This window comes from Vigna unguiculata, chromosome 3, assembly GCF_037176805.1.
Source record: "Vigna unguiculata cultivar grain cowpea cultivar isolate G323 ecotype 2 chromosome 3, ASM3717680v1, whole genome shotgun sequence".
Classification (NCBI taxonomy): Eukaryota; Viridiplantae; Streptophyta; class Magnoliopsida; order Fabales; family Fabaceae; genus Vigna; species Vigna unguiculata.
The window spans coordinates 17,681,669-17,687,532 of NC_140794.1; the positions used below are offsets into that span (position 1 = coordinate 17,681,669).

The following is a 5,864-nucleotide window of genomic DNA, read 5'->3' on the forward strand; positions in this document are numbered from 1 at the left end:
AGTTCTTAAGTTGGGTTAGTATATCATTTGCTATTTATCGAGGTCTTAATTATTTTTCTTCTACTTTCTGAGTGGATTTAAAAGGTTTTATTTTATATATATAAAGATGGATAGTTGTTGGTGTATTTAGATTTGTATGTGATTGATGGAAGCGATAAGAAAAGTTTAAACACTTTAATTAACATATCTTGAACATATTCGTTAGATTAATAGTATTGACATTTCTAGAAATAACTAAAAAAAGTAGTATGAAAAAGTATTTTTGAAGCATACTGTACAATAGTAATTACTTGATTTGGCTTCTATAAAAGTATAAAAAAGTGAATAGTAAGGAATGTTGGGTACTTTGTAGCTAATATAAAATCCGAAAAGAAGGAAGAAAGTAAGAAATGAGTGAAATGTGTGATAAATATATAGTTTGAGAAACGTAAGTCAGCTATTAAAAAAATATTAAATTTTGGGTCCATATAATTACAAGATTTGATTTTAAATTCCGGTGTGGGGGGTGTGAGCTGTAGCCACAAATGAAATGGATAAACTTCTTGGTTTTTATGTATTATTTACGTGTGTGGATGGGAATAATAATAGTAATAATAATAATAATAATAGAAATAATAATTATTATTATTATAATAGATTGAGTAAATAGAAAAGCAATAATACCTGGAAAAAGAATAAGATGGGTCCGTGGATGCCGCGATATGCGAGAGGAAAGAAGGAGAGTGAGCTTAGAGTGTGAGATGACGTGGCGGATATGCATGAAGTGGTGTGACACGTGTTGACAAGACAGTGTTGGGCCCTCAGCCAAACATGCCCTTAAGATCCTTTCTTGTTTTTTGTCTGTTTGGGACTTTTTGTTCTGCTTCTTCTACATACACTATCTGCTACAATCACAAATATAACCCCTTCACATCATTGCTATTATATTATTACCCTCTTCCTCACGTGTCCTTAAAAAACGCTCCTGCAACTTCCTCTCAACTAATCTCCTCCGTCACTCTTCCTTTACGCTCTCTTCGCTTGGATTCATTTTTTGTTTCAAAGGAAACATAAGATGAATTACAAGCTGATTTTTACATTCGTTTATATTAATGAAGGGTGAGTGAAAACTATGATTAACGGGACATATTATTTTTGCAATCTTGTATATATTGGATCGAGTGTTTATTATCAGGATAGAAGTAATAGGTTTTAGTGGGGATGCAATTCTTTTTATTTAAGAGTGTAAAAATTTAAGCACCACGATTCGATTATGGCTCGGCTCACTTGGTTTCCATCACGGAATAATTGATGCTAGATGCAACAATCTCTCCTCTCCTACTAAGAATCCTATTTGGATTATGACTTGTCCCACTTAACTTCCGCCACGGGATAATTTGCAATCCGCAACAATCTTTCCCTTCCGTCACAGGACAATTAATGTCACATTCAAGTATAATACAAACATATTTAAGAGGATTAGTGGAAGAAAGACATTTTATTCCAAATGGTGCTTTATTCACATACATGTAGAGGATCAATCCATGGTTGTTGAAGACTCCAACATTCTACTTGGTAGAAGATCGATCCCATATTAGTTGGAATGGATCTAGTTGAAGTTAGAGAGATGGATTAAATACCTTGTATGTAGAAAATATGATCCCATATTACAATGTATTATGAAAAAATATATTATTTTATTAATTTTTATAATTTATTTCTCTCAATTTTAGTAGTAAAAAATAAAATAATTGTAATTCATTAAAATACTAATTTATATTACTTATTAGATAAAAGACAATATGACAATCTATCTTTTACGTCTATTGAAACAATTTTTTTAATTTATCATATTAATTAAATCAGTTACAAATTCTCATAAACTTTTTTTCCAATTTTACTCACAATTACTTTTAAATACCTTAAAAAATATATATTATTTTCTCTCATATCCACTCAAACTCCTATATTCCATATCCGTCAAACTTATCCACTCATGTGAGCATGTCCTTAACCTACTTTTCCAAAATTATTTTCTCTTTATAATTACAATAACACGTATTTAGTTTCGATAACTTAAATTTAAAGTAATGATTTATTTTTAAGATAAAAACTATTTTAAACGACACTAGAATTAGATATTGTAGACCCCAGAGTTTTATAAAAACTATTTTATAGTTATATTAAATATTTAAAACATTGTCGTTTGTAGTATTTTATGAATGAATTACATTAATATCTTAAGAATTCATCAATCTTTTTCCAATATTTATTTTTATAATTTTATGTTAACAATGTTTATATGTTAATATGCTTTTTATATATTAAGTAGCCTCTCAATCATTACATCATGTACTCACAAAGAAATTACAGTAAATATTAGAAAAACAAAAGTGTCGTATAATTTCAGAAAATACAAAGAAATTAATGAAATTTATTCTAATAATTTTTTTTAAAGTCAAATAAAATTGCTTCTAAAATATTATAATTTCTTTTATGAAAAGATAATACCATTACTAAATTTGTCTTCTTTTACTTTTACTTTTGTTTTCTTTTTCTAACGGTCCAAATGTGTCATCAATGAGAGACTGCACAGAATATTTCAGGGAGGTACATACCACTATTAATAAGTCAACAACATCAATGTGTCTTCAATTTCCGTAACAATTAACCTTACAATGTAATTATAATTCAGCAACCGTGTCCTTTGATGTGATATAAAAAAATTATAATTATGAAATTATATTTATTTTATTTTGATAATTTTAAATAATATATATATATATATATATATATATATATATATATATTACGGGTATATTTTGTAAGGAGAAATGATTTGAGGAAAAAGAGAAGGAGTGAATTGATTTGAGTGGATTTAGACCGTGTTCTTATGGGTTAATTACCGTGTTCTTACCGTGTTCTTTTTCAAATATATGAAGCGATGCACAATAATGATTTGACGGATCAATGGTTTGCTCTCATCCCTCTGAGGTGCAGAGATTAGAGAGTGATCGATGTCATTTTACAAAATTACCCTTATTATTTTATTTCAAATAAATTAACCATGTTGCTGGCTTTCAAGGAGTTGTGGAATTCAAATGAAGAGAAGCACAGTGCAGCTTCCTGATGCATGAAAAGGATAGATTCGTGATGCATGAACAATATAGATTCCTGACCTATTTTGACTGTTGAGCATCTTGAATGAAGCATTCAATTATCATTAATAAGTTCAAATGAAGTTGGTGTATTATATTTGTATCAGTTGGGAAGAACTCAGGACTCTCAGGAACTCAGGAACTCAGTTGGGAAGAACTACTACTGAACTTGTTATTGGAAAAGTTTATGATTTTAAGGTTTCTAAGAAGCAAGAGTGAATCAGATAGTGGTCCTTCAAAAGAGTTGTTGAAATATCCATCCACCAACTTTGTTGAAGCATTTACTCTAACCAGAGTAATTTCTTTAGTTCAGAAAATTTATTTAACTAATAGTTTAGGTGATGCATTATACATAAGATAAATGTATATTTTAATATATATAAATTTGCATTTCAAAAGTTTTAGCTTTTGTCTTAATATTGTGGGACTAAAACTACTTTACACATAGAAACTGAGAAAATTTGCATTTCGTACATAAAGTATAACACCTTTGCTCTCAAGTAAAACATTTAGGAATTTGATTTATTTATCTAAATCAATGAAACTTTGCATTAAACTTAGGTCACTGGACATTGATGATATGGAATTTATCAATGAAACGCTATGATTATTATATCATAATTATATTTCTATGGTAGGAACTGCAATGGTTATTCGAGGAAAAGGTAGAGGCCAAGGTAGTCGCACTTTAAATCAACTTCAACCTATTCAATGTCCTATTGGCCCTCCAGAACTAGAACCTATTTTGCAATCATCGAGTATAATAGTTGAATAACTTTTTAATTTTTAGACCTTAATTTATTGTAATATAATATAATATACATCAATTTCTTTGTTTCAATATGTTTTTTTATGTGCTACTTCAATTGATGGTAATCAATCACCACCCATTACTCCAGTGTTTGATGATGGTCAATCAAATGTCGATCCAACATCTAATGACCTACCTATTCAAGATCCTCAAGTGTATATTCTCATAACGAAGTTGATAGGAGACTTGTCATATTTGTAGCTAAGGCAAGAGAAAGAGCAAACTCAAATAATATAGAAGACTTAAAAGGTTTTGGGCCAAGAGGAATAAGGACTGAGATGTGGAACGTTTTAATTGACATATGGATGACACAAGACTGGAAAAAGAAATCTATTGCTGGTAAAAACAATAGGGTTGCCAAGCCAGAGGCTGTGGTGCACACTAAAGGGTCAATAAACTTTGGACAACACTTGAAAAATATGGTATTCATTTTCTCATTTTTAGGAATATATATATAACTTTCTAATAATACTTATATATTGTACAGATTTGGTGGATATCATTAGTGCATCAATCATATACATAAATACATTTGGATTTTTATAATATTAATTTTGTAGAATTACATATTATTTTACAGGAGGCGGAGCGTAATGGGTTTGTTTCTTATAGTGAACTATACAACAAAGTTCATAAAAGAAAAGACGGTCAATATGTCTTTAATAAAGCAAAAAATTTCATTGTAAGTATAGATGTAATAACATAATTTATTTACTTATTTAATCTTATATTACAAAATGATTGATTTACTACATACATGAATCATATGAAAGTGCTATGGTAAAAAAATATGGAGAAGATGTATCAATGCATCCTAAAGTTGATTCTAAAGTATGAATGAAAATGGGAGGTGAAAATAAGAAAGGTAGAATTCACGGTCGTAGCTTGGAACTTGCCATCATCAGTGTGAATGATTCATCTTCATCAGTTGTAGGTCCTTCCACAAATCCAAATCATGCATCTCCAATAGAAGAAATCACTGCAATAGCTACACAAATGTCTCAAATGCAACAACAGATGCAAACACAGTTAGATTTACAAACTGAGTCTCAAAAGCAACTACAGATAGAGTTACAAGCACAAATAGAGGCACATGCACAACAGGTGTAAGCTCAGTTGAAAGCACAAGCAGATATGCATGCAAAATTTCAAGCACAAATACAAGCACAAATGCAAGCACAAGTAGAAATGCAAAAACTTTTACAACGACAAATGCATACACAAATGCAAACACATATGGAGTTTTCAAGACGCAAATATTTCCTACATTAAAGATATCATCACCACCGTCTGTCAAGAAACATGGCGAAAACAAAATAAGAAGATGATGATGTTTTGTTTTGTTTTAAAACTTAATGATGTATGTTGACAATTGTGAAGACTACTTTCATTATGTTCATTACTTTATTATTTTGAATGTGATAACATTTGATATGTTTCATATAAAATGTTTGGCAAGATTTATTACTTTATGTTATATTTATGTTAAAATGCATTTCATAAGGTACAAGTAAAAAAGCATGGAATAGTTTGGACTGATGCAATTTGCTACGATTTTGTTAGGGATTAGCTAGAGATAAATTATTCAATTGGAGAGGGATTAGCTCAGGATTAACTACAACCAGTTTGTTAGGGATTAGCTACAACCTGTTTGCTAGGGATTAGTTACAACCTGTTTGCTAGGGATTAACTATGGATTAGTTACAATCAGATTGTTAGGGATTAACTACAACTAGTTTGTTAGGAATTAGCAACAAATTGGTTCTCTAACTACTTAGCTACCTATATTTTAGCTACGACATAATATCTTCGTTATTTCCTCGCTAATCCTTATCCAATAATTATTCCCTCACTAATACGTAACTTTCTTGTAGTAATTGGTAATGTATTTTTCTAATTCATTAAAAAAACCTTTA

General features: G+C 29.7%; 1 pseudogene; it reads left to right on the forward strand.

Annotated features, from left to right (window-relative positions):
* Window positions 1-2,923: 2,923 nt before the first annotated feature.
* Window positions 2,924-5,276, forward strand: LOC146887540 (uncharacterized; annotated as a pseudogene).
* Window positions 5,277-5,864: the final 588 nt, after the last annotated feature.